This window comes from Panthera uncia, chromosome B1, assembly GCF_023721935.1.
Source record: "Panthera uncia isolate 11264 chromosome B1, Puncia_PCG_1.0, whole genome shotgun sequence".
Taxonomy (NCBI): Eukaryota; Metazoa; Chordata; class Mammalia; order Carnivora; family Felidae; genus Panthera; species Panthera uncia.
In genome coordinates, this window is record NC_064811.1 from 33,187,413 (window position 1) to 33,214,240 (window position 26,828).

Sequence of the window (26,828 nt, forward strand, 5' to 3'; positions counted from 1 at the left end):
GAGGTCTGGCTTTTGGCCTGTCTCGGCTTTCAACAAGCCTTCCTAAACTGAATCATATTTCTAGCTTTTGATTTAAAGTGAGAGACGTGCAACTCTTCCTTTCACTTGCACACTTAGAGGCCATTGTTAGGTTATTCATTGGCCCAATTTCAATACTGTCATGTCTCAGGAACTAGGGAAGCCCCAGGAGAGGGTGAGAGACCAGGGAGTGGCCAGGTGGCAGACCAGTCAGAACACACACAGCCTCTATGGATTAAGTTCACTGTCTTACACAGGTGCTGTTCATGGTGCCCCCAAACAATTACAATAGCAATAGCAAAGGTGGCTGGTCACAGATCACCGTGATGATTACGCTAAGAGTGAAAAAGTTCGAAATGTGACGCAGAGACACAAAGTGAACAAATGATGTTGACAAAATGGTGCCACTAGACTTGCTCGCTGCAGGGGGCCACAGACCTTCAACTTGGAAAAACACACATCTGTGAAGTACAATAAAGCAGAGGGCAATAAGATGAGGTATCTCTGTAGTAGAAATTTAAAAGACATTTTGCGACAATATGTCTGCTCAACTTTTTACTACACTCAAAGAACTTCACATCAACTTTGTCTTTCCCCCACCTCTTTTATTTCTCCCCCCAATTTCTATGTCAAATAGGCGGAGAAAATCTGAGAATGGCAAAAGACAGGGTTGTGTACAGGAACATAACCAGGTGAAACAGAGGAAGTATCGAGGTTAAAACCTGGGGCTTCTATTTTTAAGAATCCTCCTTTACCCATCACAAATTTAAAGAAACCATTAATCGGAAAGGCAGCTCCCGCTGTAGAGCAAACCCTGTTAGCCACACACAATATTTGTTTAAAGTGAGCGAAAAGAAGGGAACATTTTTTTTTCCTCTTCACTCTCACAATACAAACATAAAAAACTAGAAATACCAGATGGACCTGGAGGTAATTAACGCACAGTAAGCTGAACGTTTTTACTGGCAATGTCACTTTATTTGTGCAAGAAGCAGCTATAATTAAAATGTAATGATTTAAGTAGGCCACTGGGTTAGAGGGTAGACTTCTCCTTGAATAAGTTATCATTTTGTCTTTCCACTTTTTTGGTTCCCATCTCCTGGTCTCGCTGACATGACATTGTTCATAAAACTCATGCCTCTATCAGTGTGTGGGGTTTTTTTTAATTAAAAAAATTTTTTTTGATGTTTATTTATTTTTGAGAGAGAGAGAGAGAGAGAAGAGACAGAGCATGAGTAGGGGAGGGGCAGAGAGAGAGGGAGACAGAATCCGAAGCAGGCTCCAGGCTCTGAGCTGTCAGCACAGAGCGCGATGCGGGGCTCGAACTCAAGGATTGTGAGATCATGACCTGGGCTGAAGTCAGACGCTTAACCGACTGCCACCCAGGTGCCCCTATCAGTATGTTTTTTCCACTTCTGATTTATGGTTTGGGTGGCCACTATTTTTATACTTTTCCCAAAACATTTAGTGGCCACTGAAGGGATAAATGCAGAGTGGCCTTTGGGGAGTCGGGGGCCCAGTCAGCATGTCCTAACTTGTCCAACAACACCAAGACTTACTCAAAAGTGAAAATCTGAAATTGAGATGATCCAGGGCTGGCCAAGGGCCACTCTTGTAGTTCGAATCTAGTTTAGGCAGACCTGGAGCTAACCAGGACCTGGCATGCTAATGGATACTGAAACTGGCATAGTTCCAGCCAAACACAGGGAGCAAAGAGATGGGGAATGTTCAATGACCATATATGGGCAGCCCCCTCTTCAGAAAACATTTCAAGTCCCACTTCACCTAAGCCTACACTTTCTGGCTTCTTTTTTTATTTTTATTTTTTATTTTTGCACCACCAATGTCTTTACTTGTTCAAGAGTGATGTCTTTTTTTGTTTGTTTACTTTTTTAAAGTTTATTTATTTTGAGAGAGACAGAGTGGGGGAAGAATAGAGAGCAAGAGGGAGACAGAGAATCCCAAGCAGGCTCCATGCTGCCAGTGCAGAGCCCAATGCGGGGCTCGGACCCACGAAACCGTGAGATGATGACCTGAGCTGAAAGCAAGAGTTAGACGCTTAACCGACTGAGCCACTTAATGACTACATACATTTGAAGTCGCTTAAACAATATTTGCAAGATGTGCAGCAGTCATAGTGGGCTATGAAAAACTCTGTGATTTTTTAATGAAAAGGTCACAGGTACTAATACTAGCATGATGTACTGCCCACATTCATTATTGAAGGAAATGCTGCCTTTTGTGTAGAGGTTAGTGAAAACAAAACTTTAATTTTTTCATCCAGAATCACGTTGAACGCGACCAATGGACCTCAGGCTAACAACCCCTGAAAAGTTTGAAAACAAACAAAAATCCAACTAACAGAGTTGAAAACCCAGCTGCTGCCTAATAAAACAATTTCCAGGTGACGGGGATGCTCCTTCTCATCCAGCCATTTTATTTGCAAATCTCAGTCCTTGTTGCCGGGCAAAATATTATCCTTGTGCATTTTGTCTTCCAGTGATCCGTTGCTGTGGGTTCCAGGTGTGTGTTGGTGTTTCTGAGCATTAGAAGGCACACTCAGAGTAGATCCCTTTCTGAAAGAGACATGTCACACAAAGACAATTATTCAGATAACTTACTTCAAAGTCTCCAGAAAATTTTAGGAAAAATAGGATGCTTCTCTTACAGATTAACCCCTTCAATTATCCTGCTTTTGGCTCCTTTAACTGAGGGGAAAACATCTCGGTTAAAAGCTCTTTGTACCCCAGTCAAATACTCTTTTGATGAACCTATAATTAGAGGTCAACAGATGAGGTTCTAGAAAAGCCTAGCTTTGAGGTGATTAAGATTAGGCAAAAAGGAAAAGTCCTGAGGATTACGATCTGGAGTCATCTTCAATATTCATTTAAAAACAATTTTTAAATGCTTATTTTTGAGAGAGAGATAGAGAGGGTGTGGGAGAGGGGCAGAGAGAGGGGGAGACAGAGAATCCCAAGCAGGTTCTGCACTGTCAGTGCAGAGCTCGATGTGGGGCCAGAACTCATGAACTGTGAGATCATGACCTGAGCCAAAGTCAAGAGTCTGATGCTTAACCGACTGAGCCACCCATGCACCCTGTTGTTCGTTTTTAAAAATTTATCCTATTAGGAGAAATGAAACAAAGTGTGGTCAAGAAAACTGTTATTATTGCCAGAAATAATAGCAGCATTAAGAACAACAACATCAATTAAGTCACTACCTTCATACAATGAAAATACCACCACATATGTTAGTGAGAGGGACTTTTAAGTCTTAAACTTAAGCAGTCATTTCTTCTTTTTTTTTTTTTTTTTGCATCAAAGTAAGTTCAAAAATCTCAATTAATGGATAAGGAAACATAATTTCATACATATTCCTGGTTTAAAAAGAGACACTACAATATACTAGTCAAAAGAAATAGTGATGTAAAAGCATAATGTCTAAATACTTTTATAAATGATCGATACCGTTAGTGCTGCTAGCTGAATGACCTTTATATTTATATGAGTACATAATGCTGCAAAGAATGTGTAAATGATTTTAATAGTTTTCAAGGACACACTGCTTAGGTAGACAAGGAGAGTATTGTGTTTTATTCTAAAGCAAAGCACAAATCCGGAAAGTTAGCTCGTACCCAAAAAAATGCTTTCACGATAATTATCACACGTGCAAATAAAGCTTTATTTTTTTAAGGTACTGATGTAAACTGGGGCCTTGTTCTTTGAAAATAATATTTTGCCTAACTTGAAAAGTTGAAGAAACTATTAAAAGTTGTACTTGATACGAACCTTGACATTTAGACTGGGGCAATCTGAATTCTAGGTATAACTGTCCAGAATCATAAGCAAACAAGTTACCAGATAGCTACAAGGTTCCTGACAAACCAAACCATTGAGAAACTGCTTATTTCATAAGTAGTTTTCTAGTTAAGTGTAAAACTGTTGATTTCATTTAAATTTGCAGCAAAATATAAACTTTAAAAATTGTATTTTGCCTTTTAGTATTACTCTGTGTACTTGCTTGTCTTCAATTAATTGGAAAACCAATGAATTTCCCTGAAAAAAGTAACAACTAAAATTTGGTCTGAAAGCCACAACTCATAAATAAAAATTATATTAGTTCAATAGATGCAACACAATTCTATTAAAAATCCCATCTGGTTTCTTGGTAGAAATGGACGTTTATCCTAAAATTCATATGTAAACTCAGGGTACCAACAACAGCTAAAACAATCTTGAAAGAACAATAAATAAAATTGGAGGACTCACATTTCTCAATTTCAAAACTGACTACCCAGCAACAGTATTGAAGATAGTGTGGTACTGGCATAAGATGTATGTGTAGATCAATGGCATAGAATGAAAGAATCCAGAAATAGACTCCTATTTCTATGTTCAATTGGGTTTTGATAAGGTTATCTAGACCAGAAAGGACAGTGTTTTTATTTTTTTTTTCCAGATTCATAATATATTGTACAAATTGAGTATCGCATTATGAGTTGTCATTGGCTTCTCCAGGCATGGGAATTTAACAGATGAGGCACAGTTTAAGACCCATTTCTGTTGCTTTCACAGCTGGTGTTTTTTCGACCTTAACTTGAAGTATAAGAGTTGAAATATTTTTTGATACCAGTGAGATGGAGTTGGGCATCAGTTTCTGGACCTGCCATGATTTCAAACTTGCAAAAGGCAACAATTCCACTGGTTGTGTAGAAAGGACAGTGTTTTTAAACAAATAGTACTGGGACAACTGGGTGTCCACATTCAAAAGAATGAAACTGGACTCCTACCTCAAAACATATGTAATAATCAACACAAATGGATCAAAGTCCTAAACGTAAGAGCGTAAACTACAAAACCCATAGAAGAAAAAAGAGTAGTAAATATGTGTGACTTTGGATTAGGTAAATTTCTTAGGTATGACACCAAAAGCACAAGCAACAAAAGAAAAAAGAGATAGACTTCATCAAAAATCTAAATATACATCGTCAAAAGCAAAACATTTAGTGATGCAAAGGACACTACCAAGGCAGTGAAAACACAACACATAGAATAGAAGAAAATATTTTCAAATCATTTATCTGATAAGGGACTTGTATCTGGAATATATAAAGAACTCAATAACAAGAAAAAAATTTTAAATGGGTACAGGATCTGGACATTCTCCAAATGGATGTTTTTCCAAAGAAGATACACAGATGGCTAATGACCACATGAAAAGGTGCTCAACATCACTAATCATCAGGGAAATGCAAATTAAAATCACAGTGAGATACCACTTTACACCCACTAGAATGGCTAGACTAAAAATAAACAAAAACAAACAAAACCAGAAAATAAGAAGTGTTGATGAGGATGTAGAGAAAGTGGAACCATACACTGCTGGTGGGAATGTAGGATTGGTGCAGCCACCGTTGAAAACAGTCTGGCAGCTCCTGAAAAAGTTAAACGTATAGTTACCATTTGAACCTTCAATTCACTCACTTTTAGGTATACACTCCAGAGAAATGAAAATGTATGTCCACACAAAAACATATATGAATGTTCATGGCAGCATTTTTCATAATAACTTAAAAACAGAAACACCCCAACTACCCACAGACTGATGAATGGACAAAGTGTGATTTACCCATACAATGCAATATTATTTGTCCAGAAAAAGGAATAAAGTACTGATGATATATGCTACAGCATGGATGAACCCTGAAGACATCATGCTAGGTGAAAGAAGATCGTCACAAGAGATCACATATCATGGGATTCCATTTATGCGAAATGTCCATAATAGGCAAATCTAAGAGACATAAAGTAGATTTGTGGTTGCTTAAAGCTAGAGGAGATGGAAAGACTGTGGGGGTAATAGGTAAAAAAATAGTGTTTTTTAGAGGGAAGTGATGAAAATATTCCAAAGTTGATTATGGTAAAGATTGCACAACTTTGTGAATAAACTAAAAGCCATGAATTGTATCCTTTAAATGGGTAAATTGTATGGTAGGTGAATTATATGCCAATAAAACCAATACAAAAAAGCATTATTCAAATGACCCATTATCTTGATAGCAGACAGATTGTTAGGTTCCTATGAAAAAGATGCAAGATGCATTCATCCATTTATTCATTCATCCACAGGCATGGAATAGGAAATAGGAGGATGAGCAGGTTTGTGGCTAAAATCACTCTGGGGCATGTTGAGTTTGAAAAGCCAGTGGAATACAATCCAGCAAGAGAAGCCCAGCAGGAAATCAGAGATATAAATCATTATGTCAGGGGAGAAACTTATGTTGAAGTTATAGATTGGGGGTCATTTGCATATGCTTATAATAGTTAAAATTATGAATATGTAGAAAATGTGTGAGGCAGGAATTTTTGGGGGAATTGTAAAATACATGGAACATAAAATTTATCGTCTTAACTATTTTTAAATGTACAGTTCAGTGGTGTTAAGTAAATCCACACTGTTTTGCAACCAATCTCCAGATCTTTATCATCTTGCGACACTGAATCTCTATACCCATTAAACAACTACTCCCTATTTCCCCTTCGCCTCAGTTCTTGGAAACCACCATTCTACTTTCTATTTCTATGAATTTGACTAATGTAGATACGCATATGAGCATTTGTCTTTTTATTATCTATCTATCTATCATCTACTACCTATCTATTTACTTATTTTTATGTTTAATTTTAAGTAGGCTTCACACCCAGTGCAGAGCCCAATGCGGGGCTTGAACTCATGACCCCGAGACCAAGACCTGAGCTGAGATCAAGAGTCAGATGCTCAACTGACTAAGCAAGCCAGGCGCCCCATCATATGAGCATTTGTCTTTTTGTGACTGATAACATTTCACCTGGCAGACTGTCTTCAGGGCTTATCCATACTGCAGCGTGTCTCAGAGTTTCCTGCCTTAAGCTAAATGATATTGCATTGTATACATACACCACATTTTATTTATCCATTCATCCGTTGAGGGACTCTTGGGCTGCTTCCCCTCTTGGCTATCGTGAATAACAAATATCCCTTTTCAATCCTTTTGGTATATATCCTGAAGTGGAATTGCTGGATCATATGGTCATTCCATTTTTAATTTTTTTTTTATTTTTAACGTAGTTTTTTTTTAATTTAAATTTTTTTTTTTTAATTCACAACCAAGTTAGTTAGCATATAGTGCAACAATGATTTCAGGAGTAGACTCCTTAGTGCCCCTTCCCCATTTGGCCCATCCCCCCTCCCACAACCCCTCCCGTAACCTCAGTTTGTTCTCCGTATTTGTGAGTCTCTTCTGTTTTGTCCCCCTCCCTGTTTTTATATTATTTTTGTTTCCCTTCCCTTATGTTCATTTGTTTTGTCTCTTAAAGTCCTCATATGAGTGAAGTCATATGATTTTTGTCTTTCTCTAACTAATTTCACTTAGCATAATACCCTCCACTTCCATCGTGTAGTTGCAAATGGCAAGATTTCATTCTTTTTGGTTGCCGAGTAATACTCCATTGTATATACATGCCACATCTTCTTTATCCATTCACCCAGCGATGGACATTTGGGCTCTTTCCATACTTTGGCTATTGTGGATAGTGTTGCTATAAACATGGGATGCATGTGTCCCTTCGAAACAGCACACCTCTATCCCTTGGATAAATGCCTAGTAGTGCAATTTCTGGGTCGTAAGGTAGTTCTATTTTTAGTTTTTTGAGGAACCTCCATACTGTTTTCCAGAGTGGCTGCACCAGCTTGCATTCCCATAAAATAAAAAAAAATTTTAAATGCAAATTAAAACCATAATGAAATATCACCTCACATTTATTAGGGTGGTTACTATAAAAAAAAAAGCATAAAATAACAAGTGTGGGCAAGGATATGGCAAAGTTAGAACCTTGTGCTCTGTTGGTGGAAATGTAAAATGGTATAGCTGCCACGGAAAGCAGCATGCCGGTTTCTTTAAAGGACCCGAAGTGGGCTCTGTGCCGACAGGGTGACAGCAACAAACCTGAAGCGGGGCTTGAACTCACGAACTGCAAGATCATGCCATGAGCCAAAGTTGGACGTTCAATCACCTGAGCCATCCAGGCACCCATTGTTGAGGGATTCTTAATTTAGGGTCCGTGGACCACACCTAGTGTGAATGGGTGGGCTTTCAACAGTCATGAAGGCCCTCATACTGAAATTCTATGTGTGGGTGGGTTGTTTTTCCTCAGAGATTCTCTAGCTCTGACCACATTTGTTTCCCACAGAGAAAGTAGCCTCTTTTCTGCCGGATTGTGTAAATAATGCATCTAGGGAAAAAAACCCTAAAGAATAAAAGAATGATTCCAAGTCTTTTGTTTGCTTATCGGTTTATTTATATCTTCTGTCATGCAAAGACCGTCACTGTTACATAGTCAACTGTATCTATCTTTCCTTTTAGAGTTTCAGAGTTTTTCAGCCTTGGTTAGAAAAGGATATCCCCTCAGCCTTTAGACAGAGCATATAGGAACCTAGATTTCTTTGTGTGATATCTTTATTCAGTTACATTTTTACATTTAAGTTTTTAATCTTTCTTGAATTTATTTTATATTAGTGTAAAATGGGGGGCCTTTATATTTTCTTTCCTAGGTAAATGACAGCTATTTTAATCTCTCTGTCGCCAAAACTTATAAGGTGATGTAAATAATATTGGTGCTGGTAGCTATCCTATTTTTTAGGGAAATGATTTTTTTTTGATTTGCCACTGCATATTTGCTTGCTCAGTTTTGCTAATCTTAAGGATATTTAAATAGTTTCCTTCTATTCTTATTTTTCTAAGAGATTTTAGCAGGAATGGCTGCTGAATTCCATCAAATAAGTTTTTAGCATTTATTGAAATGCCTATATTTTTCTCTTTTATTGATGCATTTGATTATGTAACAGATTATATAATAATGAACCATTCTTGTATTTCTGAAATAAATCCTGTTTGGTCATAATATATTATCCTTTTGTTACATGGATTTTGCTTGCTAATATTTTATTTTGAATTTTTGCACTTTTATTCATAAGTAAGATTGTTCTATACTTTCCTTTATGTTGTTATATTTTCCAGGTTTTGGTATTAAAGTTTGCTGTCTTATACAATGAATTAGAAGAATATCATCTGGCATGGTAAATAACCTTGTAATTATCTCTTCTTTGAAAGTCAGATAAACCTAACTGGGAAGCTATCCGTATAGTTTTGGTGGCTTTTGTTTTGGTTTTGACAGAAGATGTTTTTCATCACCTGTTCAATTTCTTTTCTAGTGATTGATCTGTTCACATTTTCTATTTCTTTTGGGGGTCAATTTTACTTGCTTTTTTTTTTTTTTAATGAGGAAATTAGTCATTTCCTCTAAATTTTCAAATTGCTGACATAGAATTGCAAGAAGTAATTTTCACCTATCCCTTTAGTCTCTCCTATACGTGGGGATATGACTTCTCACTCCTCATTTTGCCTCTTCTGCTTCTTGCAGTATGTGTGAGGAGGGTGAGGTTTTGACTTCACTGGTCTTTTCGAAGAACTAGATTTTAGATTTAAAAGACTTAGTTCCTTTAATGTAATTTTTTAATAATGGTTAAGTCTGATAAACTTTCGTTATTTTCATTTTTATATATAAATTTTAAATTTTGTAAGTTTATTTACATAATTTTATATCCTTACATGATGTTCTTCACCTTGTTTGGTGCTTTCAACTTAATTTCATTTGTCTAGTATTTTTTTTTAATGTTTATTTATTTTTGAGACAGAGAGAGACAGAGTGCAAGTGGGGGAGGGGCAGAGAGAGAGGGAGACACAGAATCCGAAACAGGCTCCAGACTCCGAGCTGTCAGCACAGAGCCCGATGCGGGGCTCGAACCCACGAACCATGAGATCATGACCTGAGCCGAAGTCGGACGCTCAACCGACTGAGCCACCCAGGCGCCCCTCATTTGTCTAGTATTAATATCACCAACTCTACTTTATCTTTGTATATCCCTTCTTTTTTTTTTAAATGTTTATTTATTTCTGAGACAGAGAGAAACAGAGCATGAGTGGGGGAGGGGCAGAGAGAGAGGGGGACACAGAATCTGAAGCAGGCTCCAGGCTCTGAGCTGTCAGCACAGAGCCCGACGCGGGGCTCAAACTCACAGACCACGAGATCATGACCTGAGTCGAAGCCAGATGCTCAACCGACTGAGCCACCCAGGCGCCCGTGTATATCCCTTCTTTGATACTCTGTGTAGGCATGTTCCTAGTAATTATCATACAGCTGACTTTTGCTTTTTTAACCAAAGCTGGCAGTTTCTCATTTAAAATTTTTGTTTAATGTTTATTTTTGAGAGAGAAAAAGAGAGAGAAACAGACAGACAGAGCATGAGTGGGGGGAGGGGCAGAGAGAAAGGGAGACACAGAATCCAAAGCAGGCTCCAGAATCTGAGCTGTCAGCACAGAGCCGGACATGGGACTTGAACCCAGGAACCGTGAGATCATGACCTGAGCTGAGATCAAGAGTCAGTCGCTTAACCACTTAACCGACTGAACCACCCAAGTGCCCCAGTTTCTGCTTTTTAATGGATACATTCAGGTCATCACATCCAATGTTCTTATCTTATTCTGTATTCATTAATTTAATTTAGATTTTGATTCCCTCTGTTTCTTTTTCTCTATTTTTGCTCATTTCAACAGCTTAATATATGTTTCATTTTCTCCTTTGTTAATTTGGAGTCTCTTTTGTATTTTTTTCCTATTTCATTAATGGTTACTTCCCTTTTCCTCCCCTCTGTATCAGAATATGTCTTTAGTATTATTTGTAAATAAGCCACCCCCTGAGATGCAGTATATTCCCCACCATGATGTTCTAATCTAGCCTTCCCTCCCCCACCCCACCCCCACCTCCCCTAGCTAAGATCTTTAGAACATTCTTAGTCACTTTCTTCCACTGTTCTCCCCGTCCCTTTGAGTATCTGGTACTCCTCCTCCTCCTTCACAGGCTTCACCAGCTAGAAGACCTTTTGCCTTCTGGCCTCATTTTTAAAAATCTATATAAAGCAACTAATGAGGTCATCCTTACCTATTTCATGGAATGGTTGGAGGCTAAACTGGGAAATCTGTGAAAGCACTTTGTAGACTGTGAAATGGCGTACAAACACCAGGGAGAGAGGATTTGTAAAGAGGAACTGGCCTGTCTTGATCTCAATGGACAACTGTAGACAAGGTGGGATTATAGTCTTCATGCTTCTGTGGCTTCCATGCCATGAAGAAATGGTGCTCCAACTCTCTTATTGGGCACAAATTCCCCACTACTGGAGATTGACTTCTCTCAGCTAAGGCATTTTATTAAAGGGCACATGCATTTAATGGATACATCTTAAAGGATGATATCCTAAGCTATCAGAATCTATTAACATCTGAGAAAGCAGACTACTTTGCAGGAAAGGAACTCTGAGCAGAAGGGTTCTGATAGGATGGGCCAGTTTTGAAGCCTGGAAACTGCCCGCAAATGGCTCCAAAGAAGGTATCTGCAAGGAGGAACTCCAGACAGAAGACTCAGGGATCAGGCAGTACCTAAAAGAAGAGAAGGTAGGAGATGAAGGTAGGAGATGGCACATTTTGACTTTTTGTCAGGGTTGTCTCCTACCTGCACTGGCTGAGAAGTTTGTGGTGTTACATCGACTCATGCCTGGACAGACACTCTACCAGCACTGACATACAGGAATATGAGAGCCACGTGTATAATAGTAAAACGTTCTAGTAGCCACACTTTTAAAAGTAAACACAAATGTGAAATTAATCTTAATAATGTATTTTATTTAACCTAATGTATTTATAGTATTTTTATTTCCACATGCCATCAATATGAAATTATTACTGAGATATTTTACATCCTGTTTTCCTACTAGGTCTTCCAAATCCAATATGTATTTTATACTTTATATGTATCTTAATTTGGACTGGCCACAGTTCAAGCGCTCAATAGCCACACGTGGCCGGTGGCTGTCTGATTGGACAGGAATGCTCTGTGGTGACGTTGCTAAATTCAGCACAGTCCCGGCCTTGGTGGAAGTCACCAGTCAGATATAGCGTTCTTTTTTAATGACTCCTGGTGTGGTCTCCCAGTTCTTGTTACCAGAGCCTGACAGATGAGTCCTCAATTAGGGCTGGCATCCTAACAGATGGTAAACCCCAGGAGAAGGTCAGTTTTATGAGCGTAGGGCTTTGTTCTATTTTACTCACTGCTATATCCCAACACCTCCAGTAGTACCTGGAACATAATCGGCATTCAATATACATTTATTCAATGGATTATATTAGTTTGTCTTCCTAGCTGTAAAGCTAGCATATACATCTCATTTCTAAAATTGTTTTTTAATGTTTATGTATTTTTGAGAGAGAGAGACAGAGTGTGAGCAGGGGAGGGGCAGAAAAGGAGGCACCCAGAATCTGAAGCAGGTTCCAGGCTCTGAGCTGTTGGCACAGTGCCCAATGTGGGGCTCGAACTTACGAGCCATGAGATCACAACCTGAGCTGAAGCCGAACGCTTAACCGAGTCACCCAGGTGTCCCAACACAGCTCATTTCTAATAATTATGTGTGTGAATAACTTTATTTATTTTTAAGAAACTTATCAAACTGTATACTTTATTATTTTATTTATTTTTTTAAAGTAAGTTCTACTCCCAATGTGGGGCTTGAACTCATGACCCCTAAGATCAAGAGTTGCATGCTCTACTGACTGAACCAGCCAGGAGCCTCTGTCTGAGAATAATTTTAAATTAAGCCCAAACATTATAGAGATAACATTTTTACAACTTATGAACTAAAAGAAAATCCTAAATCAGTTTTAAAATTAAAAGGAGCTAATCACTCCATTTGTCACACTCTTAGTGTTACTACTGAATATGCATTTTAACCTTTAAAGATTTTCTAGTGGGCATTACACTATAACAAAAAGAGGAAATCAACCCATGATCGTATTTATTATAATGCCTATAACCCCATTTTTTGCTAAATATGTTATTATAGTATTATAAATCTAAGTATTTTGCAAAGTTGTATAATTGCTGCCTGTTCCATAATTCCCTGAAGAAGGACAGATCTGATGAGTGGGTGTATTCATAACAATTGGTCACAACATTTCAGAGTGAAGTCATTGCCTTTTGGAGTTGTTTTTTTTTTTTTAAGGCCCTAATAGAACTTTAATAATTAAGATCATTTTCATAATTATTATAATAACTATTCTTTGTTGAATGCTTATTATAAGAATGATGTGAAGGGTTTCATGTACATTATTTCACTAAAACCTTAAAATAATGCTAATAGTCACTTGCTTAAAGTGATCCAGCTAATACATGATATAGTCAGGACAAAACCCTGGTCTGCCTGGCTCCTGAGTCTGGAATCTTGTCCATTCCGTTAGTCCACCCTCCCCAGTTTTGTAGCGAGAATACTTAAGCCCTGACAAAATTCTGTGATTTATCCCAGATTATATGGCTCAAAAGTGGCAAAGTCAGAATTAAAATCTACATGGGCCAGATCCTCTCCTCTATACAACACAGTCTGTCCATAAGCAAAGCTTGAGGCATGTAATTTATTCAAAACATATCTTTTAAATCATTGAAATAAAAATTTGATCTTCACTTGGAGAAAAACAGTGATTACTGATTTTTAATCTATTTTGCCATTAACAGCAAAGTAATATGTTTAACAGCTAGGGTGGGGATTGGGAAAGCAGGATCAGGGCACTAAGTAGGGCACATAATCTTTGATTTTGATCCCAAACTAAACGAATAAAATGAACCATTATCTGTGAAAGTGGTCAGTGATTAAATGTTACTAGCAGACGAACTCCACAGAAGGCCACAGAAAACCTTGGTGGAAGCTAAGAAGCATGAAATACGATTGAAAAGGGAGAAAGCTCTCCTGGGTTCACAGACTGGAAACAATCTCTCCAGATTCCTCTCGAGGGCTCTTCCCACACCTTCTACCTACATCTTTGAATCTCCACCACCTGGATGGCTAGGGGCCAGTTAGGGGCCAGCTTGGGGAATGTCCCAGCCCTGGGTGTTTTCAGGGCTGACCCGAGAACGGTCAGCTCTGGAAAGCAGCAGGTGCCTTGTCAATCTCTATAAACCCCAGGAGAACTTAGAACAATGGCCTTCTCAGTCCTGGCAGTCCTGGCGGCTCTCCTCAAGGCCACCTCCCTTCCATTTAAGTCTCTTTTTATTGAAGCCAGTTGAATGCTGTCTTATCCGCATTAAGGGGGCTAGGGCTGCTCCCGGCTACAATTAGATTTTTATGCCACCTGGGCATAGAAGCTCACTTCATTTCCAATGTCCCACCATTCCGGTAGAGTTTTTACTTTGAAGTTCACAATTAATTTGGGGCCAGCAAACTATTAGATGAAAGGGAAACTACACTGGTACATAACAGTAAAATACTAGCTGGGTTACAGGGAAAGGCCAGTGCAAGAGACACGGGGACTAATCAGCTGTGGGAGGTATGTCCCCAAGCGTCTCAGCTCAAACAACTGAAATTGTTCCTATAACTCCCCTTGCTGGCCAAAACGAAGAGTGACACAAGAAAAAAAAAATCTGCACACTTCCTGCTCTCCCTGATACCTCCTCTCTCTCTCACTGCATATCTGAATACCTCAAGGTTAGAAAAAAAAATGGTAAGAAAAAAATCTAGCGTGAAGGGACTAAAATCGATAGCTTTACTTGCCATGTTTTTGATGGATCAGCTATTCAAGCAGGAAATGCACTTTCCCGCTTTGATGAAGAAGGAAGTATCCTCCCCAGTATGACAGTGTTCATGGCATTCACCTTCACTTACCTCATAAGCAAGAACAGAAGTTACGTAGGCAAGGTTTACATCCATAGCACCAGGGAGTTTAGCTATTTCAAAGCCATGACATCCAGCTCATCTCACACATACTGTGTGAAAATGGATTGTATTTGTTGAATCTGGCACTAATTGTGATGAATTGCAAACACAAGAGTACCATCAATTCAATTATCTTACTGAAACGACATTTTTAATTCAGAAAGAAAATTCCTGCAACATATACGTGTTAAGAAATGGAACACTGGCACTGTACTCAATTTACTCAATCTTAGGGAAAGGTGACATGGGGAAGACAGTCCACCGACTACACAGATTTCTGACAGTTCTATTGTTTAGAGGCTTTGGAAGGTATAAGCAGGTTTCAGCTATAAAAGCTCATTGTCCTTTGAAATTAAAGTGATAGTTCCTGTGCCCTACAGTATTTTCTTATAACAGCAGATTTGTTTTCTTGCTGTTCCGCCATCAGTAACAATCCCATCTCTAGGTGAGCTTCTAATGATATCCATAAACAAATTCTGTATAATCCAGAAAGAGTCTTCTTCTTGGTGGGAAACTACTCCAGAAATTATGTGTATTTGAAGGCCATTTTGAGATTTTACATTAACTCTCTGAAGTTTCCCCTGTGTTATTTAGTACTTCTTTTCTCATGTTTATTTTTGAGAGACAGAGCGAAAGTTGGGGAGGGGCAGAGAGAGAGAGGGAGACACAATCCAAAGCAGACGCCAGGCTCTGAGCTGTCAGCACAGAGCCCGATGTGGGACTCGAACCCATGAACCTGGAGATCATGACCTGAGCCAAAGTTGGACGCTTCATCAACTGAGCCACCCTGGTACACTGTGTTATTTAGTACTTCTCTGTTCTAATAATTTGCAAAATGATGTTTTAATGGCAATTATATTCGCTATTGATGAACTACAGTTCCTCAATGATATTCATTGGTGATGGTTCATCAGTTAGCTAATGCTAAGCAAAAGATTTTCAAATATCAGATCATTCCCACTAAAATGTTAAAAAACTGTCTATTCCTGCTTCACCTCATTTATGCCGTGTGTTTAACAATGATGCTAAATTCTTCTGATGACACTGGGCATCGAATCTTTAACATAGGATGTCTAAAACAAGGACAACAATATAGTCTTTGATGGTCGGACCAAACTGGAGCATTGAATAAGACTGAGGGGCTTGGATCTAGATGATGCATTCCAAAAGCGGCATTGCCAAATGGGAGAGCTTACTTGCAAAAATGAGACCAGGACAGTAAGGGCACTCGGAGCACATAATACCAGGAAAACATGACTCCTTCACCTTGTCCTTACCCACCACCTTCTCCTATCTTCACCTCTTTCCCTTTACAGTTTGAGGTGCCGTGGCCCATTACTGCAGCTACTTTCTTGCAAACAGCTTCATTATCCTTGCTCCATTTACTTCTTCCATCACAACTGCCAGGCAAGAGAATGGCTCTGAATCAAACCACCTATCTACTTCTCTGCTGAGATCCCCAGGCTACTGAGCTCATGGGAGAAATCATACAACTGCATGCATCACATTGATTCTACCATAGACCAGTAGTCTCCAACCTCAGCACAGCCTGGTAATCATTCAGCATTTCCCTAAGTGGTTCTTTTTGCCATGCTCCACAGAATTCAACCTCTCTTCATTTTCCCTGAACCTCTGACACCGGCATTCAATCTTCCCTTCTACCCAAAAGACAGAACAGTGCTATTGGGTTAGGTACTCCTTCACTTTTATACCCTGGCCAGTGGTATACTAGTAAATGACCAATAACTGACTCTTTGGGGGTTTGGGGTGTGAGGAAGTTCTGATTTATAGTGTTGATCAGTTTCCATGGTGTAAATATTCCCACAGTGGCTGAATTCAAGCTTTTGATGTATACTAGCCAGCTCTCAAAATTTCTGAAAATTTAACTATTGGCTGCCATGAGCTAGTAGAAGCTGGGTCCTGCACACACTGCATGATGCCCAGAAATTTAAATAGGTACAGAACATCTCCTTCTTCACCCTCTGTTATAGGAGATGTCTCTCCTATTCTCCAATCTAAAGTGAAAGACTCCCTCCTGCCTTCTATAAGTATCTTTTTCTATTAAAATCCTTCTCTTGGGGCGCCTGGGTGGCTCAGTCGGTTGAGCGTCCGACTTCAGATCAGGTCATGATCTCATGGTTCATGGGTTCAAGCCCTGCATCGGGCTCTGTGCTGACAGCTCGAAGCCTGCAGCCTGCTTCAGATTCTGTGTCTCCCTCTCTCTCTGCCCCTCCCCTGCTCATGCTCTGTCTCTCTCTGTCAAAAATAAACATTTAAAAAAAATTTTTTTAATCCCTCTCTTGTGCATTTTCAACTTCCCCCTCTTTATTGGCTAATTTCTTTTTTTATCTTTTTGTCATTCAATTACCTAACTCTCTCCCATGCTTTTCATTTAAGGAAACTTCATTTGATTCCACATTTCTGTCCAGCGATGTTGCAGACCCACTTCTCCAAAGAATTGTTTCCATTGTCTTCTCTTTAGATCACTCATCTACTTACTGGAATCTGGGTTTCCACTGAAATCTCGAAGTTCCTTGTTACTAGATTCAATAGAGAATTCTCAGTCCTTCTTCTACTGACTTCTCTTTCAGCATCTGACACATTTGACCACTTCTTCCTCTCCTTGGCTTCTGGGACACAATGGTTCTCTGATTCTACTCCTTCCTCTTGGCTTCGGTCTCCTATGCAGCCTCCTCCCTTTTGTCCTTTTCTTACTTGTTGGTGCTCCTCATTATTTTATTCTGAGATCCCTCTCTTCTCATTCTACTTGCCCAGGACTTCATCTCCTCCCAGGCCTTCAATTACCATCCCTAAATTGATGATGACTCACTGATCCATGGCTCTAGGACATTCCTTCTCCTGAACTTTAGACATGTACTACCCACTGCCTGCTAGACATATTCTTTTGGCTATCTCCAGAGGCACCTCAAGTTTAACATTTCTAACACGGAAATCTCCCCAGATCTCCTCCCCTTCTGTGCTCTCAGCTCATGCCAGAATAATCCTCGAATCCCTCTAATATCTCATAGCCAGCAATCACAAAGTCCTGATGATTCCACTTCCAAAGTATCTCTTCCATCTCTCTACCTCTTATCATCCACAGGGCTACCAGCCTGGTTCAGTCACATTATCTCTCCAAACTAGTCTCCTTGCCTCCAGGCTTGCCTCATCCTAATCATTCTCCATTCTGCAGTGATCTCTTAAAAACAAATCTGATCGTGTCACTTGCTTCCCTAATCACTTCTGTTGCTTCTCCACTGTTTCTAGGACAGAGACCAAACTCTAATATGACCTATGAGTCTCTGTGTGGTCTGACCCCCATTTCCAAGCCTCTCCTTGCCTCCTACCTTGTTCCCATTGATCTAAATATTTTTCAGTTCCTAAACATGTTATGAGCTGTTTCATCTCTGGGCCTTTGAATATATGGTTTACTTTGCTGGGAACACCATAATTTACTTCCTGCTGCTTCCCATCCCTCTACCTCTGACTCTTACTCATTGTTAGAAGTTGTTCCCTACATAAGTGCCACTGACCCAGTTCTCTTCACTTTTGTAACCATTGCATTTAACCGTTGCATTTAACCATTGCATTTAACACAATGATTGTTTTGTTGCCTTGTCTCCTTCATAGGTAAATAATCTCCATAAGGACAGGAACTATGTCTATGCTCTTCACCACTGTATCCCCACTGATTTTAATCAAGAAACCACATGTCCTTAACATCACTCCACATCTCCCCCACCCCCAGCCCCTGGCAACCACTAATCTACTTTCTGTCTCTCAGGAATTCACCCCCCTAGGTAAGTTTGTGGTAAGAAATATTTAGCCTGGACCTATATAAGAATATTAAGTTAGTGATTCATGGCAAATTCATGGCACCCTCTTGTGCCTTATTTTCCTTAACTTTGAAAGGATGCCTACTTATTCAAGAACAAAGTCCATAAGATGGTCTGCAGTGTTTAATAAACCACCTATATATCACTTGATTTCCTGTGCAATTTTGTATTGCTCCGTTTCCTATCTCTTGTTTTGGTTAATTCATAGAATTTTCAATTTCATGAGTGTTGGCTTCTGTTGCTAGAAGCAAAGCTTCTCATTATGCTTTGAAGAATCTCCCATTCTGCCAAGCTGGCTCCTTGGGTCCCTGCCTTCTGCTTAATTCCTCCTTGTGCTCTAAAATAGGAGTTTCATCCATTCTGATCTCAAGGACTTTGGATCCCTGCAAGTTAACATTTTGAAACTTGTCTTACATACAAAGTTGTATTGCTCTCATTCAAAACCTATCTTTTGGGGTGCTTGGGTGGTTCAGTCGGTTGAGCATCTGACTCCAGATTTCAGCTCAGGTCATGATCTCACTGTTCCTGGGATCCAGTCCTGCACCTGCTTGGGATTCTCTCTCTCCCTTTCTCTCCACCCTTCCTCTCATTTGCTTGTAAGTGCACACGAGTTCTCTCTCTCTCTCTCAAAATAAGTAAACATTTTTTAAAACCTATCTTTTAATTAAGACATTTTTAGGTTTTTAGTTTTTGTTTTCAGAAACAGGTAATTAAAAATAATAAAAAATAATAGATATTATTTTAAGGGAGAGATACATCTACCATCTCCAAGAACTTCATGGCTGCTTTATGAATTGTAAATGGAGAGAAAGGCTAATGAATCCAACTATTTCCCAAGGATCATATTTAACATTAATTGAGACTATGAGGTACCAGGGACAATGCTAAAATCTTTTTTTCCATTACTTCATTTAAACTCAGGGCAACCCAACAAAGTAGGAAAATTGCTACCGTCCTTTTACAGGTAAAGGAAACAGAGATTAAATGACTCACCCAACGTCAGACAGCTAGTAACTAAAGATGAGGACCTTGGTGGTTCTCTGAACTATAGACTCCAATATCCAATATTGTTCTTCCTGGGAGAAAAAATTAATTGTAAAGTTAAATGGTAGTTTAATCTCATACTGTTAATCCTGAAAAATAGCATTAACTTCTGATTTTAAATGTTTACAGCATCGAATTTGAATATTTTCTTGATAATAGAAAAATATAAATATCTATGTATGTTTTGTTTTGTTTTTATTTGAGAGAGAGAAAGCACAGCAAGGGAGAGGGGCAGAGGGAGAGAGAGAATCTTAAGCCGGCTCTGCTCTCAGCCCAGAGCCTGACACGGGGTTCCATCCCATGACTCTGGGATCACAGTCTGAGTTGAAATCAAGAGTGGGATGCTCAACCGACTGAGCCACCTAGGTGCCCCTAAATATGTCTGTATGTTTAAACATGGGCTGTTTGAGAAACGCTTGTGCTTCCTAACCACCAATTTCATTGCTTCTCCATTTGGAGTATTCACACGGTATCACAGGATAGGACTGAACCCGGGAGGTAGAACAGTGAAAAAGACCAGCTCTTAAGATGACTAAAATCCCTCTTATTTCCTTCCCATACATAACACTAGATGCATATAGCTAAATTGTGTCTTATTTTCCTTTTTGTAATAATTTCAATTATCACAATTTGAATGCTTGGCCCATAGTAGGCACTCACTAATTATCTACTGAATGAATTGATTTGCCCTTTTTTGGAACTCTATGGCATTTACTTCCTAAAGTCAGGACCTGCAAAAAGAGAAGCTTAACACCAAAGAATACTAAGAGACATTCAGCATTATAATTTTAGGAGTTTGTACATTCCACTCAGTCTTAAATATATGCCACATTTGCTCTCTAACTGCTTTAGCTATGTTAGTCTTGTTTCCTTAACCAGATTTTAAGCAAGGACTGTTATTCAATTCTTATCTGAGCCTCGTGGAGCCTAGCACAGTGCTGGTCTTAGATAGTCTATCAAAATGCACATCACATTCTCTTACAAATAGTAATGGCTTAACAAATATCCGTTAATATGGTTATGAAAATTATTTTCAAGGGACGCCTGGGTGGCTCAGCTGGTTGAGTGTATGACTGTTGGTTTTGGCTCAGGTCATGATCTCACAGCTCTGTGGGTTTGAGCCCCATGTCTGGCTCTGCCCTGGCAGTGTGGAGCCTGCTTGGGATTCTCTCTCTCTCCCCCTCCCCTACTTGTGCTGTCGCTCTCTCTCTCTCTCAAAATAAATAAACTTAAAAAATTTATTTTCAAGTTGACAAATTTTGTTGGAACCAACAGCCTCTTTCCTTCTAATTTTCATAAATCGCAACTTCATTTTTTTCCCCCAGGTTAACGTAAGTGTAGTAAACAAATTATAATTTTGTAATTTATAAATTTTATAATTTATAAAATTTTAAGCCAAGTAAATATACAAAGTGTAATAGCATTATAAAGAATTTCTCTGCTGGGGTGCCTGGGTGGCGCAGTCGGTTAAGCGTCCGACTTCAGCCAGGTCACGATCTCGCGGTCCGTGAGTTCGAGCCCCGCGTCAGGCTCTGGGCTGATGGCTCGGAGCCTGGAACCTGTTTCCGATTCTGTGTCTCCCTCTCTCTCTGCCCCTCCCCCGTTCATGCTCTGTCTCTCTCTGTCCCAAAAAATAAAATAAAAACGTTGAAAAAAAAAAATTAAAAAAAAAAAAAAAAAAAGAATTTCTCTGCTGTCATCTATATGTTTATAAACCAGGCAAAATTAATTTGATTGCGTGGTCTAAATGGGTTTGATCTTAGCCATATACTAGCATTTTTTTTTCCATACAACTTTTGATTGAAATATAATTCAAATGCTTAAAATTCAACTTTTTAAAAGTATACAACTCAGTGGTTTTAGTTATTCACAAAGTTGTCAACCCATCACCACTATCTAATTCTAGAACATTTTCATCACCCCAGAAAGAAATCCCATATCCATTAGCTGTCATTCCTCCTTCCCCCCAACCCATGGCAACCACTAATCTACTTTTTTTCTCTGTGGATTTGCCTATTTTGGACATTTTGTTTAAATGGAATTATACAATACGTGGCCTTTCTTTTTTTTTTTTTTTTAGTTTTATTCATTTAAGTAATCTCTATACCCAAAATGCGGCTCTAACTCATGACCCCGAGATTACGAGTCACATGTTCTTCTGACTGAGCCAGCCATGCTCCCCCTATCGTGTCTGATTTCTTTTACTGGAGTGATGCGTTTAAGGTTCATTATGTTGTATTATGTATCAGTTCTCCATTCTTTTTTGTGATCAAATAATATTCCGTTGTACAGATAAACTACATTTTGCTTACCTAGTCATCAGCTGATGGGCATTTGGATTGTTTCCACCTTTTTAGTGCTGCTATGGACATTCATATACAAGTTTTTGTTTGAACACCTTTTTTTCAGTTCTCTTGGGGTATATATACCTACAAAAGGAATTGCTGAGTAAAATGGTAATATTATGTTTAAGTTTTTGAGGAACTACTAATCCGTTTTCCAAAGCAACTGCACCATTTTACATTCCCACCAGCAGAGTTTAAGGATTCCAATTTCTCTATATCCTCCCTAACACTTACTATTTTCTTTCTTTTTCTTTTTTCTTTTTTTTTTAAATTCTAATCACTCTAGTAGTGTGAAGTACTTTCTCATTATGGTTTTGATTTGCATTTCCCTATTGACTACTGATGTTGAGCATCTTTTCATGTGCTCTTTGGCCCTTTGTATATTTTCTTTGGAGAAATGTCTGCAGATCCTTTGTCTATTTTTTAATTGGGTTATTTGTCTTTATTTTTGAGTTGTAAGAATTCTTTATAAATTCTGTATACAAGTCTCATATGAGACATATAATTGTAAATATTTTATGCTGTTCTATGGGTTGTCTTCATTTTCTTGATAGTAACCTTTTACAACACTAAAGTATTTACTCTTGATGTTGTATATTTAAATTTTTGGTGAACTCCAATTTATCTAATTTTTTGCTATCTATTTTAGTTGCTTATGCTTTTGGTGTCATACCTAAGAAATCATTACCAAATACAAGGCCACAAATACTTACTCCTGTGTTTTCTTCTAAGAGTTTCATTGTTTTAGCTCTTACATTTAGGTTTTGATTCATTTTGTGTTAATTTTTTTTTGAAGAATTGCATTTTATTGAAATTTTTTTAAATTTATTTTTGAGAGAGAAAGAGAGAGAGAGAGAGAGAGCACATGAGTAGGGGAGTAGCAAAGACAGAGGGAGTCACAGAATCCGAAGCAGGCTCCAGGCTCTGAGATGTCAGCACAGAGCCCCACACAGGGCTCAAACCCATGAACCATGGGATCATGACCTGAGCTGACATCAGACACTTGACCAACAGAGCCACCCAGGTGCCCCTGGGTTAATTTTTGTGTGTGGAACATGCATTAACATGTGTGATCATATGCACTATCTATTGAAGTTCGTACAGAAGTAGTTCAAAGGATTACAGATATAAGCAGTGGGAAGTGACAGTTTTCAAGTAATCAGAACTCACAGCAAATATATTTAATCTTTAAAAAAATTAATCTGAAATTTTCCTAGCTTGAGGGTAATAAGTGAAAATATAATAACACAACTTCCTTTGTATATTACATTAAACACAGTAGCTTTTTCGTAGCATTTGCTTAATCTTTATCAACAGATATTCCTTCTGTAATATTTCTGGCAGGTAAGAGAAATTTTGATACATTTGATACATGTTTGTTCAGAAACATAGCTAAATTTAAGTTGTTCTGTTCAAATGAAGGAGAAAGAAAGAATGAGCAAGATTAGAACTACTTCCCTATTCAGAAGCAGAGTAATGTCAGGTATCTATTCATCAGACCTCCTGAATGCCTTTCCTGAACAGACATTTCAATTTGAAAGAATTTTAACAACAGTCTCAACTGCATGCCCAGAGAAATGGAACAGACAGCAGGAGTTTTCAAGAAAAGAACAAAGAGACAAAAATCAAGCAGGTTTGCCAACAGTAGGTCCCTTTGTTTGAAACAACATGAGGACTTTGTAGCAATTCCATCTTAGAAGTTTTCTATAAACCAGAGTTTGAAATTCATCTTGGGGATGAGGGCACTGTTAAATTACTGGGGTCAAATGTATCACAGTTACGTTAACATTGCTTATTTTCCAGAATCATAATTTATAGTAATTCTCCATTAAATTCAGGTTTCTGAGAAAACAAAATCGAAATGATTTTACAAAGTACATTCTCCTAAAGGAGAGATTGATTGCCTGATTGATTCATTGATTGATTACTGCCCCCAAGGAGAGTTTGTTTTGAAAAATTAATTAAAAACTAGAGTTAGAGAGGTTTTTCCTAGAGATTGAAATGGAAGTTATTTTTAGTTTTTTAATAAAATTAGGAAGATTGGCTGTAGGACATTGGTGGCTCCTGAAATTTAATTCACTTAATGTTGTCAAATGCCCTTTCAGTCATTGTACCTTTCATCCTCAAAAGAAAATCTCTTTCAGCAACTACAGGTGAGAACGTTTTGATATGGCACATATACAAAATCATATGTGGCGCTGAGGTTGTTCTTTGGGGACAGTGGTGCCCAATCTTTTCTCACTCTCATTCTAGTTGAAATTTAAAATGCTTTGTTATCAGAAGGTTTTTCCATTTAAGGTTGGCAGCAATTTGACAAGACTATAGACTCAAGCGTGCCTTTGCTGGGGAACGATCGCTGTGCGTTTTCTTGCATCGTGACAGTTGGTGAGTGTGCCTTTCCTTGGATTCTCTGAAATGATTTCCGGTGACATTGGCTTGTTTTTGACCTGAAGACATACTGTGGTCTTGCTTTTCAAACTGGGGTACCAGTGTAAGCTTTGTGATGGCAGAAACTGCCTTGTCGCTGCTATGGCCCCAATGTCTAGAATACTGTCTGTCATGGTGCTCAAAAGTTATTGAATAAAAGAGAAGAGGAAGAAGGAGGAGGGAGGGAAAGAGATGCAGAGACAAAGAAGAAGGGAGGAAGAAGAGAAAAGAGGAAGAGGAAGAAAAAAGAGGAAAGAAAAAAAGAAGCAGAAGTAAAAGAACTGGTGGCGGAAGGGGAAGGAATTGATAGCACATCACAAGGAATATGTGGGTGTGAGGTGGGGAGGAGGGAGGCAAAGCTAGAGGAAAAACATAGGGAAGGTCAATGTTGCCCAAGGAAGCGAGATGGGGAAGAGAAGATTACATCAAAATAAATAAAGAGGCACCTGGGTGGCTCAGTCGGTTAAGCATCAGACTCTTGGTTTCTGCTCGGGTCATGATCCCGCGGTTCGTGAGTTCAAGCCCCATGTCAGGCTCTGTGCGACAGCATGGGGACTGCTTGGAGTCCTCGCTCTCCCTCTCTCTCTGCCCTTCTCTTGCTTGCTCACATGTGCGCTCTCTCTCTAAAAATAAATAAAATAAACTTAAAAAGAATTTAAAATAAATATAGATATGTGGAGGAAGATGCAAAATTTGCATTAGGCAATAAATTGCATTCCCTGCTTCCACAGACTCATAGACTCTCAGTCTCATAGACTCACAGACTCATAGAATCTCAAGTTGGGAAGGCATCGAAGAAGTCATTCTGTCACATCAGCCATATCTGATCCCTCAATCCAAGATTGGTGAACTTTTTCTGAAGAAAGTAAGATATTTTAGGTTTTGAAGGGCATAGTCTCTATCACAACTGCTCCATTATGCCATTGCAGCATGAAAAGACCATACACATACACAGTATGTTAGAAAAAAAAATGTGTACAGCCTTGTGTCAACAAAAAACAGGTGGCGGGACAGATTTGGCCTGTGGGCTATATAGTTTGCTGACCATACCTGCATATTTTCTACAATATTCTGACAATGCTTATCACCTCTGTCTGCATCTGCAGTGACAGGGAACACACTTCTTTTCAAGGAAGACTGTTCCATTTTTGTATGATTGTGGTTATAGAAAGGCATTCTTTATATTGAGTAAAAATATGCTTTTGGTGTTATTATGGACTGAATGTTTGTGTCTCCCTAAAATCTGTACATTGAAATTTAATCTCCAGTGTGATGGTATTTGGAGGAAAGACCTTTGGGAGATAAGGAGGTCATGAGAATAGGGTCCTCATGAATGGAATTAGTGCCCGTGTAAGAGGACAGAGGGCCAGCTTACTTTTACACAACAAGAAATCAGTAGTCTGCAACCCAGATGACGGCTTTCACCAGAACCTAACCATGCTGGCACTGTGATCTGGGATTTCCAGTCTCCAGACTGTGAGAAAGAAATTTCTAAGCCACCCAGTCCGTGGTACTTTGTTACAGCAACCTGAACTAAGCCAAGTACTATCTTAGTGTTTATTTGTTTGTCATTGTTGTTTAAGATACTCTAACCTAATGATTTAGTACATGGTACTTTTTTTTTAAGATAGCTTCTGCTTCTAGTTAACATGGAGTAACAAGAATGTGATTTACTCACCCGTCTGAAACAACTAAAAACACTGAACAAAATGTAGGGAACAAGATTCAAGGAAACAAGCATTCAAGATCCTGACAGTAGGCAACAAAGGACAGTGATCTCTGCCGGATAGGAAACAAATGAGGGAAGACTATAGCTGCCTCCAGCTTGTTGCCTAGAGTGAATTTCCAGGACTCAGCTAACTGGGAGCCCGAGGGGAGCCCAGCCATCTCTCTGAGTTGAGGAGATGGGGGTGCAAGTTTGAGGGAGCCAAGGCCAGTAGCACTCGCAGAGCAAAGCACAGGGTCAGAGAGCGTGGCCCAGAGGGACAACTCTGGAGATGAGCAGAGGGGCCCCTTTAGTATTGGGCTGAGTGCTGCTCAGTGAATGTGTGTGAGGAAATTACCCAAGGTCAGGGAAAGAACCACCTGAAGACATTACAGGGAAGAGTAAACAGTTCTTGGAGCTCGGCAAAGGCCAGAAATAGTTCCTGTTCCTAACAGCCAGATTGGAAAACGTCAGAATTCACAGATACGGTGTAGAATACTAAGATGAGTCTTGCCTCAGTAATGGGGGGAAATTATTCCCAGGCCAAATGCTGCTCTGGTCATGGATAAATGAACTTCAAAGTTAGATCTGAAAGGATCTAAGTGT

At 39.0% G+C, this 26,828-nt stretch overlaps 1 long non-coding RNA gene across 2 annotated transcripts in view; it reads right to left on the minus strand.

Annotated features, from left to right (window-relative positions):
* Positions 1-2,268: 2,268 nt before the first annotated feature.
* LOC125923595 (uncharacterized) overlaps positions 2,269-26,828 on the minus strand; it is a 33,996-nt gene continuing 9,436 nt past the window's right edge. The window contains exons 3-5 of one of the 2 annotated variants that reach the window (XR_007458095.1): positions 24,964-25,140; positions 19,695-19,777; positions 2,269-2,594 (exon numbers count right to left, since the gene is read on the minus strand). This is a non-coding gene — a long non-coding RNA (uncharacterized LOC125923595). The remainder of the gene's footprint in view (positions 2,595-19,694; positions 19,778-24,963; positions 25,141-26,828) is intronic. The other variant, XR_007458094.1, reaches the window with a different exon arrangement.